At 44.2% G+C, this 15,580-nt stretch overlaps 1 protein-coding gene across 4 annotated transcripts in view; it reads right to left on the bottom strand.

The window, feature by feature from the left end:
- The window catches only part of YPEL2 (yippee like 2), a 90,684-nt gene that overhangs the window by 37,951 nt on the left and 37,153 nt on the right, over nt 1-15,580 (bottom strand). The window lies entirely within an intron of this gene.

The following is a 15,580-nucleotide window of genomic DNA, read 5'->3' as shown; positions in this document are numbered from 1 at the left end:
AACAGGGAGCAGTGAGCCAGTTAACCCTCCAGCTAGCAGATGGCATGGTGGGAGGAGGAGAAGGCAGAATAAACAGAGCTACAGAGCCCGGGTCAGCCCACGCTCGGACTGTTTTCACCAGCCCAGGTAAGAAAATATCATGAATCCACACTGGCCTTTCCTGGACCCACTGGATTTCAGCCACCTGTACTGCCCACAGCTCTCAAGGTCGGCTAGGGCATGGAAACCAGCACAAGCACCTCTGCTTGCCCTCTTGGTTTGACCCTGCAGACAGCAAAGAATCCCCAAGGTAAGAATAAACCACCAAACCCACACTTCTCACTGGTCTTGCTTTCTTGGAGATCTTAACTGCTGGATGAGTTACCATCCTCCCAAACGGCAGCACGAAAGCTCTCCTTCTGAGGTGTAAGCAACGTCAGCTCTAGATCACAGGAATGCTCATTAAACAGTAATCCCACTTTCACTTCCAGCTTAAAGAGGAGCTTCTTTCTTCTGGCTGGAGGATGGCAGGGAACAGGAGAAACAGGAGCCAGAGCTTGCCGTGCGACTTGGCATCTACTTCCATTAACACAGGCCCTATCCGTGTTTTCCTCCTCTGGTTACACTGAAACGTCTGGCTGACATGAGCCGTCCATGTACTGCATTTCTGCCTGCATTTTTAATGTGGCCTGACAACTGTACCCTGAATTAAACATCCTGGTCTGCTCTAAGACCACTCTTAAAATAAATAAACAAACAAACAAATAAAGGACTCTCCCATGACCTCTGTTATTCAGTGGCTGGAGAAATCTATGGGTGACTGGTTAACAGATGACCAAAGGGTAGGAGAGAACCAGACGGGACACAGATCACTGCCCATGAGACAGCTGTTGTCAGAAGCACAGGACTTTAGGGATCAGTGCTGCCAGCCGGAGAGAAAGGTAAAATTCTTGACTTGTGGAAAAACTGCCTTTGGGGAAGCTAGATTGTTGGTTGCCTCCAACATACAAATGTACCAGAAGCCTTGGCTCCCAGGTGCAGTTCTGAGGAGCAAGCAGATGTTCCCCAGCTGCTGCTCAGGCTGAAACTAGCGCTCTTTCCTTTGGGTCTTGAAACATCCCCGGGGAACATAAGAGCTCCAGGCTAGCACTGAGCATGAATAGGAGTGTCACAGCCTCGAAACCTGGAACCCGGAAGTCCATGCCAAGTGTTTGGATGAGACAATGTCCCAGCAACACAGACCCTATATTTGGCCAACCTGTTAGTTCAACTTTGGAGCACAAGACATCCAAGCAGCGCCAGGATAGCAAAAGCTTCACGATCTGGTCCCACCAACCTCTGCAGTCTCTTCTCTTGCTACTTCCCCACTGTGTCCTTTGCTCTAGTCAGGCCGAACCACGTGCAATTCCTGGAACTTGCATTTCACCAACTCTGACCACCATCTTCCCTGAGATGGGGAGTCTCCTCCATTTGACCAATCCTAAGCCTGAGCTCAGCTTCCTCTCTTTCGTAAGGCTTTCTCTGACCTCCCCAGGAAGAGGTACCCATTGGTACCCACGTACTGGACTCCTCTTGTTCCCTGCCTGTTCCTTTTTCTTAGCTCTTAGCATACTGGATTTAAATTGTCTCTCTGTCTAACTCACTCACTAGATTGTGAGCTCCCTGAAGGCATGAACCATGTCTTCAATCTCTCTCTGAACCCACAACACATAGCATGAATCTGGCATCATTTATAAAATATTTATTGCATGAGTCAATTGCCTCTAATTTCCTTTTTTTTGTTCTTTAAATGGCTTTATTGGTATATATCTGACATACAATAACAAAGTGTGTATATTTAAATTGTACAATTTGATGAGTTTTGATACCTGCATATACCTGTGAAATCATCACCACAACCAATATTATGGACTATCTGTCACACCCAAAAGTTTCCTCATGTCCCTCAATCCAGCCATCTCTTCTCTCCTCACTCTCTTCCCACTCATCCTCAGGCAGACACTGTCTACTGTCACTATAGCTTGTATTTTCCATAATTTTTAATAAATGAAATCATACAGCATGTAGTGTTTCTTGCCTGGCTTCTTTCACACAGCATAATTCTTTTAAGATTCATCTATGTTGCTGTATATATCAATAGTTCATTCTCTTTTCATTGCTGAGTCATATTCCAGTCTGTGAATTTACCAGAGTTTATTTTTGGTTTGATTTTAATAAGGGATTTGGACTAGTTGACCTCCAAGTCTCCTTCCAGCTCCAAAATTATATTCTCTTATAATTCTGTGGTCCTACATTATGGATAATTGGGAGTGCCACCCTCGAGGAAACTTTTATCAAGATCTTCAAGCTAGAGCTTAGAAGAACGTGGTTATGGGAAAACAAATTCTAGAAGAAAGCAGACTGGAAAACGACAACATGAAGTAACACAGCTTCACCATTTATGGCAGGAAAAGACATTCACTTCTCAAAGACTCACAGATCACCTGCTACCTGCTGGGCACAATGGGAATGCAGGGAGAGAGGCAGCACTGCAAAGCTTTTCAGGGCAGCAGTCTCCCCAGAAGGTACACCAGACAATCCTTCAGGGTAGGGGGAAAATACTAGAAATTTTATCTATTTAAGTTTATCTTTAAAAAAAAAAGTTTCACTAAACAGTATTTAGCAATGCTTTCATTTTATATGATCTTTGGAGTTCAGAATTGATATGCCTGTACAAAAATTAAAATGGAGGATATTCAAAAGAAAATGCAGGAGAAAATCTTTGTGACCTTGCGTTAGAAAACATTTCTTAGATACTACACCAGGAACACAATTTATAAAAGAAAAAACTGCTAAATTTCATCAAAATTTTAAACTTTTGCTCTGAAAAACACTTTTAAGAGAATGAAAAGATAAGCCATAGACTGGGAGAAAATATCTACAAATCACTTGTCTAACAAAGGACTTGTATCTAAAATATACAAAGAACTCTCAAAATTCAATAATAAAACAAGAAACCCAATTTTAAAATGGGCAGAGATTTGAACAGACTTCACCAAATATAAACAGATGGGAAACAGGCCCATGCAAAGATGCTCAACATCACTAGTCATTAGGGGAATGCGAATTGAAAAACATAATTGAGATATCACTATACACACATTAAAATGGTCCAAAAATTTTTTTAAACTGACAAAACTAAGTGCACTCAAGAATGTGTAGCAACTGGAATTCAGACATTGCAAAATGGCACAGCCATTTGGATAAGAGTTTGGCAGTTTCGATTACTCAAACGAAATGAAAACCTATGTTAATACACATAACATGGATGAATCTGAAATGCTTTAGCTAAGAAGATCATTGGTTGCCAAAGGTTATAGGTAAGGGGAAAGTGTGACTACACAGGGGTAACACAGGAGTTGGAATTTTCTTACCTTGATTTCAGTGGTGCATAAGTCTATGCATTTGTCAAAACTCATTGGATTTTTTAATTTTTAAATTTACATACAGTAAAATTCACTCTTGTTGGTGAAATCCAATAAAAATTTTAAAATAAGCCATCTCTAAACTCTCCTATATCTGAACACCGTACTCCTATATTTGTACAATTAGGAATTGTAAAAAATTTCCTGATCTATTTAAAAGTATTCCAAACAAAGAGCTTCAGAGGAGTTTGAAGTCTCGTTAAAAGGTACTTTTCTAAACTACAAAGTTCAGCAAAAACCTTTGTATAACTGGTGGGTGGGTTGGAAAATGGGGATCGTGATTTTTGTAAGCTCAAGGATGCAAATGTTCCATTTGAATCTACCTTTGTAAGGAAGTTTTCATTACGGGCAACTGTTAAAATGAAGTATAGAAGTATACTTTCCTAGGGACACACCTCTGAATCACTGAATCACAAAGTGATAAACCAAGATTTTTTTTTCCTAAAAAGAGGGCATATTCAATCATATATACCTTCAATAAAATAAGATTAAAAGCAAATTTACAATTGTTTTATTTTTTCTTCCATCCTTTTAAATTACAGAAATTATTAAAGTTTTCTAATATTTGTTTATAATGTAGGTATTACAGAGTAACCCATGTATACCATTTATAAGTAAGTAGACGTATTAGGAATACATGCTCAAACACTTTACTGGTAGGGGTATGTGATTTTAAAGGTTTGGAGGTCACTGTTCTGGGGGTTCCAATCTGTTTCAGGCAGGGCCTGAGAGTCACTTTCTCTGGCCTGACACAGATTCGAATTCCTAGAGAGTAGGGTGGGGGAGGGCACATGGCAGGAAAAGAGTTGCCAGCCAGGCCCAGAGGCGCCTCACAAGGCCACCACGGTTCCTCCAGGCCTATTCTTCGAGAGAGAGTGCTGGCAGAGGTCCACACTCTGCAAAGGGTGCCGAACCCAATCAGGGCCGTCTCGGTGGCAATACCTACAGAGGTACCTCCCCAGCGACAGTATCTATGAGCCTGTCTCCTCGGCCTGGCACTCAGGACCAGCTGAATCTCTGGGGCAGGATTCTGGAAGCTTTTCCACCGTGGCTTCCACCCTGGGCCCCTGCCAAGCCAACATTTATGATGAGAAAAACATTCACAGAGAACAACAGGCATCTTGCAAAGAGACAGAGACAAGAATAGCCCGGCTGGGTCACTGTCTCCTGTGGGCCCCAGCCCAGCCTGGCACAAAGAGGCACGGTCTGGCGCTCCCTTGAGTGAGGGTGGTACCCAAGGTGGGGAGACTGAAAGGAAGTGAAGGAAGCAATTAGAATGAAGCAAACAGAATTTCAGACCAGGAGATCCCAAACAGACTGTCGGACACATTTGTTTGCTGTCATTACTGCCAGGCAACAAGGCAGCTCTCTTCCATGTTGTATATCAATGAAGGCTGGTATTCAGGACTCCAGAAAAGGTTTTCTTGTTGTTGTTTTTTAAATTATACAAAACTTTTCTTCTGTCCTTTAAAGGAAGGTAATAGTTCCAGGCCCAGCCCTTCCAGCCAGCTCAAAGGAACGGAAAGGGCTTTGAGTTTCCTGTTTAGTAGCCCAAACCACTGATTTCTGGCCCCTTTGAAAGTCTGGAAGGCAGCAATTCCTTTTAAAAAGTAGGAGGACCATTGAAAAAAAATGAATACTTGTGGGGGGAAGGTGGCAACAGAGCAAACATGTGGGCTCCTCCTTCACTTGAACAGGCTCAGGCATGAAGTCCTCCTAGCATGAAGCAGAGCCTCTCAATCGCCTCTCTCTGGGAACGTCAACCATCATCAACCGAGTATGTGCCCCAGGAAGTGCCCAGAGATGAGGGAAGCAGATACCCACCTGACTACTCAGCTGTAACATCTGGGAGCTAGACCAGCCCTTGCATATCTTCGTATGATAAGAGGATCTCACCTTGGCTCAGAAATTCAGGATAAAACCCTGGTTTTACAACTTCAACTTAATAGCTGCTTGACCTTGGGAGAATTATTTAGCCTCTCTCGGCTTCCACATCTTTTACATCTGCAGATGGAAACCATGCCTATTTTCCAAGTTGTTGAGAACAAGAAGTAAAACAAGGTAAACAAAAGTGCAGAGTAAAAAGATCAGTTCCCTACCTTCCCTTTTTGGCCTTTTCAGGAGCCTGGAGAAGAGAGAAGAAAAGGTTGACTCTCATCTATTTGGTTCTTCAAAATTCTTTTCTTCAGTGACTTTGGTGTCCCCCTTTCTCTATATTATGGCATAAGGCCACTCTTCCACTCTTTGTAACTCAATATCCATAAAAATGTAGGGATGGAACTGAAGCTCCCCATGAGCCTTTCCACTTGTAATAATATGAGTATTTTAAAGCACCTGGTACTTACTTCTCCAACCTGCCATCCATAGGTACAGTGTTCATTACATGGGCTTTGAAGAGGCAGGACTGCCAGAGTTTGAGCCCCGGCTTGGCCATATACTCACTGTGTTACTAACTTGGTCAAGCCAATTAATTTCTCTGAGACTCAATTTCCTAATCTGTAAAATGGGCACAATAATATAGTATTCACACTCACATCAGATTTGTATAATAAATAAATGAGATACTATATATGAAAGAGGTACTCCATAAACTTCAAGGTATGATAGGTAGATAGATAGAACCTTACCATAAAAGTTACCTTTTTAAAAAAATAATTAATTTATTTATTTTGGCTGTGCTGGGTCTTCACTGCAGCATGCAGACTTCTCTAGTTGCGGCACGCGGGCTCTAGAGCACACAGGCTCAGTAGCTGTGGAGCGCAGGCTTAGCTGCGGTATGTGGGATCTTAGTTCCCTGACCAGGGATAAAACCCGGGCCCCCTACATTGGGAGCTCAGAATCTTAACCACTGGACCACCAGAGAAGTCCCAAAAGTCACCCTTAATGTATACAATTCAGGGGCTCTTGGTGCATTCACAAGATTGTGCAACCACACCACTATCTAATTGCAGAGCATTTTCACACCCCCAAAAGAAATCTTGCATCATTACCAGTCACCTTGCATTTCCCCTGTCCCTGGCAACCACAAACTTACTTTCTGTCTCTATGGATTTGCTCAAGGTACTATATGCTATACTATGTACCATCTCAGTGAGAAGGTAACAGAGGTATTAGATAGAGATACAATGGAGGATTTGTAAAACTCCTGCCTTGGGGTGTTGGCTAAATATCCCACCTCAACATTTTGCTGGGGAAAGTCAGGGCAGTCCCTTTTCCTTTCTCATTCCTTTCTGCATCCATGGTAAAGCCTGGTAGAGTTTGCTACTCAGGGTCAAAGTAAACCACAGGTTCCATTCCAAAGAGCTGAAACCCAAGCAAAATAATACTGGATCTTGTTTGGATTTCACCCTTGAGGAAGCATATGGAGAAAGTGGGAAGGGTGGTAATAAAGAACAATGAAAATGATGAAAACTTCCACAATTAGAACCTGGTGCAGTTTAAAGAAAACTGAACAGTTAGCTAAGAGGAAAGAAGATTAAAGGGGATTTCTTCCATCTTCTCTGCAATAAGAACAAGAGGAAATAGAAGGAAATAAGAGAGACTTGGGTTAATTATAAGGGAAGAATTTCCTGACTCTGTATGACTTCCACACTAGGACACAGGTCACCAGGAAAGACTAGGAAAGAACAAAGCCATTTGTATGTGTTCATGGCTTACAAAAAGTTTTCACACATCTGTCTAGAAACTTCAAGATGCGGTAAAAAGCCATGTGTGTTGCCTAGGGGCAGAAGCATGGCTGCTTCCAGCCCTCTTTGGCTGGCTTCGAGCTTTGGTAGATCTCAACTGCTCTCCCATTCCTGAAACAGATGGAGGGAGGGGCAGGGAAGGGACTGGCTCTAAAGGAGGAAATATCTGCTGTGTGGAGTCATAAAATTCCAAGGGCATGGGAGCATACACGATGCAAACTATGCAAGGAACTGAATGGCAAAAACAAAAGGTGGTGTAGGGCCTGAGGCCTGGGGGCCACATTTAATTGCTGAAATGTGGAGATTTCGGGATCTAAGTCACTTAAATCATTTAACGATCAGACCTTTCAATTCAGCAGATGCCATCAGCTCTCAACCTGCACTCCCTCCTGTTCTCCATAGAGAAGGCCTGGAAAACATGCATTCTCCACAGGGTTAAAGAGCAGGGGATTCGTGTGATCAGACAAGCCCCATCTTCTACAGAAGAAAGGCTGACATGTCTGTTCCGGGAGACTGGCTTCCGAGTTAGAGAGTGAACAGGTGGAATCAGGATGTAATGGCAGCCAGTTGTTAATAGCTGGGTCCTTTGCAGTTCAAATATAAAACTAAAACTTTTAGGGGCTGAAATAATGGAGCTCAAATTTCTCTCCAAACCATCAGGCCAGGCTTCCCTGGTGGCGCAGTGGTTAAGAATCCGCCTGCCAATGCAGGGGACACGGGTTCGAGCCCTGGTCCGGGAAGATCCCACATGCCGCGGAGCGACTAAGCCCGTGCCCCACCACTACTGAGCCTTCACTCTACAGCCTGCGAGTCCCAACTACTGAAGCCCGTGTGCCACAACTACTGAAGCCCACGCGCCTAGAGCCTGTGCTCTGCAACAAGAGAAGCCACCGCAGTGAGAAGCCCGCGCACCACAACAAAGAGTAGTCCCCCCCCTCAGCAACTAGAGAAAACCCACATGCAAGCGAAGACACAATGCAGCCAAAAAACAAAAAATTAAATTAAATGAATAAATAAATTCATTAAAAAAAAAAAAAAAACACCAGGCCCTTCCACTTCCACCATCAGGTATATATTTGAAAAAACCAAAACACTAATTTGAAAAGATACCTGCACCCCAATGTTCACAGCAGCATTATCTGCAGTAGCCAAGGTATGGAAGCAACCTAAGTGTCCATCAACAGATGAATGGATAAAGAAGACGTGGGGGCTTCCCTGGTGGCGCAGTGGTTGAGAGTCCGTCTACTGATGCAGGGGACACGGGTTCGAGCCCTGGTCCGGGAGGATCCCACATGCCGCGGAGCGGCTAGGCCCGTGAGCCATGGCCGCTGAGCCTGTGCGTCCGGAGCCTGTGCTCCGCAACGGGAGGGGCCACAACAGTGAGAGGCCCGCGTACCGCAAAAAAAAAGCAAAAACAAACAAACAAAAAGAAGATGTGGTATACATATGGAATCTAAAAAAAGAAAAAAATGGTTCTGAAGAACCTAGGGGCAGGACAGGAATAAAGACACAGACATAGAGAATAGACTTGAGGACATGGGGAGGGGGAAAGGTAAGCTGTGACAAAGTGAGAGATTGGCATGGACATATATACACTACCAAATGTAAAATACATAGCTATGGGAAGCAGCCGCATAGCACAGGGAGATCAGCTAGGTGGTTTGTGACCACCTAGAGGGGTGCGATAGGGAGGGTGAGAGGGAGACCCAAGAGGGAGGAGATATGGGGATATATGTATATGTATAGCTGATTCCCTTTGTTATAAAGCAGAAACTAACACACCATTGTAAAGTAATTATACTCCAATAAAGATGTTAAAAAAAAAAAAAGAAGATGTGATATAGATACACAACGGAATACTAGTCAGATGTAAAAAAAGAGTGAAATTTTGCCATTTGCAGCAACATGGATGGACTTGGAGTGTATTATTCTAAGTGAAGGAAGTCAGACAGAAAAAGACAAATACTGTATTTCACTTATATGTGGAATCTTAAAAACACAACAAACTAGCAAATAAAACAAAAAAGAAGCAGACTCACAGATATAGAGAACAAACTAGTGGTTACCAGTGGGGAGAGGAAGGGAGGAGGGGCAACATAGGGGTAGGATTTTTTTAAAAAGGCTTATTATGGGATTATATGAAATCATGTGTGTGAAACTTTTGAAAATCATCAGGCCTTTGAAAACAATTCACTATGAGCTGCTGAAGTTAAGAAGACAATGCAAGTTAATACACCTAGGAAGAACACAATCAATTTCCTGGATTTATGTTTCAATCTACACCTCTGCTCCCAAAACCACCTGGGCATTGGCGAATGGAAATGTCCTGACACTACAGAGGATTTCTGGAAAGTCAGTGGGCAAAACCTACAGACTCTCAAGGCAAGTCTTCCCCTGTAACCAATCCAGGCAGAAAGGCCGGAAGAGGTTTTCCTCCAAGACTAAAGCCACATGCCGTGGAGGGGGTTGCTTTTTAAACATTTTCTAACCAGCAATCACTACGGTGAAACTGGAGGCAGTTTACAGATGAGACTGAGGTGGCTCATTAAAATAAATTGGAAATGGTGAAACAACAACAGTCACAGCTCACATTTATACAGTGCCTACTATATGCCAGACAGATTCAAACTGTTTTACATAAGCCAAGTAATTTAATCCTCTCAACAATCTGATGAGGGAGGTACTTTTATCGTTCCCATTTGACAGATGAGGAAAGCAAGGCAGAGGTTAAGACGTATGCCCAGCATCAAATACCAATACATGACAGAGACCCAGGCAGTGTGGCTCCAAAATCTAGGGAAAAATGAAGATGGCATGACAAGGGTGTTGTCCAAGTGACTTCCTAAAAGAAAGGAGCTCAACAGAATTAGACTAATACTGACACGCTTACAGGACCTCAGAACGTACAAAGCACTTTCACATATATTAACTGATTAACCTTCAAACCAACAGAGGAGGAATCTGAGGTCCAGAGCTGTTGAGTGACTTACCCAGTTTCACAAAGCTTGTAAGTCAAGGTCAGAACTTAAACCAACAGCTTCTGACTCCAGGTCCCAAGATTTTTCTAGAATGTGTTCACTTGGAAAATCTGTCTCTTTGAAGAAGAAGGATGGATTAAGCTGTCAGAACTGATGAAAGTCTCTTAGGTTATTCACCTTCCTCTGCCCTGACTCCATATTTACTTAGCAACTGCCTAAATTTAATTCTCTCACTCAGTGGGTTTACCTTCAAGGAAGATAACACACAGTCCAAGCTTTCGGGATTATCTGCTCCACTGTAAATTAATTAGAATTCTGGTCTACCAGTTAGCTTCCTACGAGTTGTGTTAGGGTGAATCACTTCACCAGAGCTTGGTCACTCTTGGGTGAATGGATAAAATTTAATTTGTAAACTTACAATGCTTAAGGCTGACAGGACCACCAAGAGAATGTTCTCTGCAACCTAACCTGAAAACAGCCTTCCCAGCTAACTACTGAATGAATGATTCTCGTTTCAAAACTCGTGGGAAAAAATAATTAAAGTAAAGAAGCCCTTTAAAGTAGCCCCCCCCCGCTTTTTTTTTTTTGGCACCTGGACTTCATGGCAAAGAATGAGCAGAGAACCCAGAAGAATGCTTTGGGGGGTTTTCAAAAAGAGAAATACTTAACTAATTGCAGTCTGCAGGAATCCCATGCAGTGGATTGTAGGTTGGGTAGAGTGGAGGATCTCAAAACAAAACAAAATATACTTATGACTTTATCCAGTTTTAATTTCATAGGTCACTGGAATTTGAGGAGCCCCAAAGTCAATTACACACCTGATGCAAAGCTCTTGTCCACATTTCTACCAAACCTCTGCTTAAATACTTCCAGGGATAGGGAATGCCTCCTCAGAAAGCCCATTCCACTGCCAGCAGTTCTGACAGTACCAGAACTCCTTCTACGAGCTCAACTCCTGAGAGCTCCCTGAATACTCCATCTTTACATCCTTTGGTGCCAAATAACTTTACAGCTTTGCCCATACCAAGGTCTCCTTCTGTGGGCTAAGCCTCTCCCAGTTCAGTAGATGAACTAGATTCAAATCCCAGTTCTGGCACTTTCTCTATTGTATGCTCTTAGGTACATTCACCTCTCTGTTCTCAAGTTCCTCACCTGTCAAATGGGCTAATAACACCCACCTCACAGACAGTAAAGTGCCTGGCATACGCCAGGCCCTCGAGAAGCGGTAGCATCCTTCCTTCTACCAGCTCCTTCAAATTTCCTGTACACAGCACGGTTTCACCCTCGTTGAGTCTACCACTGTGTTTTTTGTTGTTGTTGTTTTGTTTTGTTTTATTTATTTATTTGGCTGCATTGGGTCTTAGTTGCAGCACGCGTTATCTTCGCTGCGGCATGTGGGATCCTCAGTTGCAGCATGGGAACTCTTAGTTGCAGCATGCGGGATCTAGTTCCCTGACCAGGGATCGAACCCGGGCCCCTTTCACTGGGGGACTAAAAAACCACCGTGTTTTTAACCTGATTTTTCATTTCATACTAGGTATTCCCTAAACACTTTCAACACTCTCCTCTCCTGGAAATGCTAATCAAAACACAAGGCCTTGCTTAAACAGTCAGGCTTCAGGTTGTACATACAAACTGAAGTAGGCCAAGTACTGTGTTCTCCCCCACCCCTCATGGCAGATGTCCAGCACTAGACTTTCCACCTGTGGCGTATTAGCATATATCTACATTTAACCTCTGTATTCATATACCCCCAGGGACGGGGCTGAGTTAGGAGTAGAGAGTTATATGAAATAGTTACCAACGAAGAGACAATGTTATTTAAAAGGGCTTGAAGAAACCACAGCCAGAGAGCTCTTATGAAAGAGACTTGAGCATACAAATGTTAGAAAGATGTGAGCATAAAGGGCTTGCCAACGTGCAAAAGTTGGGCACTGGTGGTTCTCAGTATTCCCTCTAGAAACAGAACACGACTGGGTCAGAACAACGAGCTGACCCCCTCCCACCCCTGCCAGGCAAGGCTAGATCATCTGCCTCCGACCAGCATGACTTCCTTAGGCAGACCCCTGATCCTGTGAACTGGGAGTTGCATCATCTGTGAAATGAGGGGGTTGAGTGAGGTTCCTTACGAGGGCGAATATTCCATGAGGCCATATTCTCAAGAGAGCAGACGCCTTGCACATTAAATGAACATTTCTGAGTCAGAGTTAGACCTCTTTTCTTGTGTTTTTAAACTTCCTGTTTATCTGCATAAAAGGGCTTTTCTGCTCATCAGCTGGTCTATCTTATCTAAGTCCTGGCTAAGACTCATCCTCAAGACACAGAGACTTAAATCCCTTTCACCTATTCTGGCGCTCAACATTTTCCCCTGGCCAACAAAAAAGCCTGAGGTACATTGTGAAATATCAGGCACTAGAAAATCATCTCCCAGGCAAAAAGGTTTTGTCACACTAAAGCAGTCTATGATAGTTTTTAAATGGCGGGGGGCGGGGGGAAGGGGGGAGATCTAAATCAACAAATATTTAATGTCCCAGACCTTGCTCAGCCCCAGAGTGTGTAGTGAGCAGCTCTGCCCAGAAGATGCTTCAATTCCAGCAGAGGGCTCTCCTGGGAGACAAAGTAGGGTGAAGAAGATGGCGAGGACCTAGCATAGCCTCAGCACAGCCTGTCTATATGCCCATCTCTTTCCCAGCGGAGGATAATAACTCCATGAGAAGTCAGCAGTGGTCCCTAGATATTTACTACATAATAAGAAAAACAGTGATATCTTTTATCTCCCATAGTTGGATACCAAGTCAGGGCATTGCCTCAGGTATTATCCCTGTTTTATAAGGCAGCTGATGGGGACAGAGTCACACCTGGAAGTTCAATCTCAAAAAGGCCCTGTCTCTCTTCTGGGCAGCTACTTCGTCTGGAAGTGTGTGTGAGCACTGTCCATTGTGTACACATCACTCCCCTCTCCACTGATCTTTCCTGTGGATGGGAGCGGACAGGGCGTGGGATCCTTAATAGCACTAGACAGCAAATTTGAAAGCAGACCTTGTTAGTTTTAAAACAAGGATCAGCCAGTTGGACCACAGAGTGGGTGTTCCCATGCAAATCCCAGCACTTTCAAGTTGCTCCCTGAACTGAGCCCAGCCAGGACAGCAAGCCGTGTTTTTTTGCAACCAGCACTTTGATTAGGTCTAGAGAGGGACTCAATTAGCATCATGGAAACACAGAGCAGATTTCAGAAAGGAAAGGTCAGCTGCAAGCCCTAGCATTTGCTATCAGCCATCTGCCAAGCAGGAAGTGCTACTCAGATCTATTTTTAATCGTCTTCCCTAGGCAAGGGTTCCTGGGAGAATTCAGAGGCCAGGCTTACTCCAAGAGAAACATTTAATTGCTACCTTTCTGTACACGTTTTTAAAATAGTCTCTGGATACTCTGGATATCATTTTAAATATATTCTGGACACCAACTTGTACACAGAGGCCCAGTTCTGTAATGGAGTGAGTGTACTAACTCCAGGGTTCATCTCCCAAACCAGTGAGACTGGCAAAGCTAACTGTGCAAGCTTCCTGGTCACTCTCATTTTTATTTTAAGTGCATCTATCACTTCAGAAAGGTAAACTAATACCAGTTCATCTGGCAGTAACTCATTTGTGACTCAAGATATGGACTGGCTAAAGAAAGGAGAAAGGCTTCATCTCTCCTCCCAGGGACCCAGCCTGTGTGCTGTGCTGGTCCACCCAGGCGCAGGAACGTTTTGTCCACTGGCTTCTTCCCCCTCCCAACTCGCAGCAGCACTCGTGTCTCAGTTCCATCCAGCCCGAGGAATGAAACATCTCTGCGAGGTCTGGACAGGGAGTCTGGCACGGCCATTGCAGATTATACAGAAACAGAGCCTGGCTCAGGAACCCCTGCATTCTCCCAGCCCACACACTGAACACCGAGTTTCCTTGTCTCTTGACACTTACAAACGTTCAGCCTCCAACTTCTAGCCTAAGGTAAAGCTTAGCGTATGTACAAGTATGCCTTAGCCAAGTCAAGCTCCATTTGCCAGTAAAGGACAGGGGCCAGGCAGCTGGCCAACACCCAGGGCTTGCCCTGCCAAACACAAAGCTGGGGAGCTACAGGACCCGCTGCACCCCATGACAAAGGGACAAAGGGGTCTGCCCCAGGTTTTACCCACCTCTCCACCCTCCCTCTTCCCTCCTCTTAGAAGCTTATCTGTCAGTGAGCAGCCGATGGGAAAGCTAAGCTGAAAGGGCACCTTGGCTGTGGGATCTTTGCCTGAGGATGTGAAATAAGAGACTGGGTATTTGGGGCAACTTAACACCAGTAGGAGCCCAGCCAGAGGGCCAGGGAGGAAGGGACTGAATAGGTAGACATGCGCCTCACAGGAGATCTAACCCCTCTGGGCTCTGGGGCTGGGAGTGTGGGGGAAGGGAGCAGGGCTGGAATCCCTCCCCTCAGTGGCATGGAACTCTGCTCTAGTGAGCTGTGGCATACAGGTCCCTGGGGGGAAGAAAAAAAAGGCCACTGCACAGGGTCACTCCCCCTGACCCAGTTGGACCACAAATCAATTGGGGCTTCTGAGCTCTGCTGAGTCTTGAGTTCCTCTTCTTTCTGGTTTCAGGAGCAAAGGGAGTTAATCAGTAAACAGCTTAAGAAAGAATAACTCTTCTTCTGCCCCTGCCAAAGATCACCTGTGCCCTTCCTCTGCCCCTTCCCAGTTTGCCATGGCTGTACATGTCAGGAAACCCATTAACACAAACAAAAGGACACCCAAAGGAGAGCTGGGGTGTCATGTTTGGTCCAAGTGCTAAACCCCAGGTATAGGAAGTTACCTGGAGATTTCAGAGCCAGGCAGACTGCCTGGGAAGGACCAAGAGAGGGGGCTGGGCTAAGTTCCTTTGCTAATTCAGAGCAAGAAATAGGCCCTGTGGTAGAGCACTTAGGGGAGTGGCCTGGTGGGTCACACCTGAGTTCCAACTCTGGTTCTACCATTTCCTAGCGGAGTCCCCTTGATCAACTCCATTTGCCTAAGCCTCACTTTCTTCATCTGAAAATGGGAACAACAGGAGAAAAGGGAACCCTTCTACACTGTTGGTGGGAAATGTAAATTGGTGCAGCCACTATGGAAAACAGTATGGAGGTTCCTTAAAAAACTAAAAATAGAGTTGCCATAAGATCCAGCAATCCCACTCCTGGGCACATATATGGAGAAAATTCTAATTCAAAAAGATACATGCACCCCAATGTTCATAGCAACACTATTTACAATAGCCAAGACATGGAAGCAACCTAAATGTCCATGACAAATGAATGGATAAAGAAGATGTGGTACATATATACAACGGAATACTACTCAACAATAAAGAAATAATGAAATAACGCCATTTGCAGCAACATGGACTAACCTGGAGGCATTATGCTAAGTGAAGCAAGTCAGAGAAAGACAAATACCATATGATATCATTTACATATG

The sequence above is a fragment of the Tursiops truncatus genome, chromosome 20 (assembly GCF_011762595.2).
Source record: "Tursiops truncatus isolate mTurTru1 chromosome 20, mTurTru1.mat.Y, whole genome shotgun sequence".
Classification (NCBI taxonomy): domain Eukaryota; kingdom Metazoa; phylum Chordata; class Mammalia; order Artiodactyla; family Delphinidae; genus Tursiops; species Tursiops truncatus.
The sequence above is the reverse complement of the archived record's forward strand: the minus strand, read 5'-3'. Positions and strand labels throughout refer to the sequence as shown.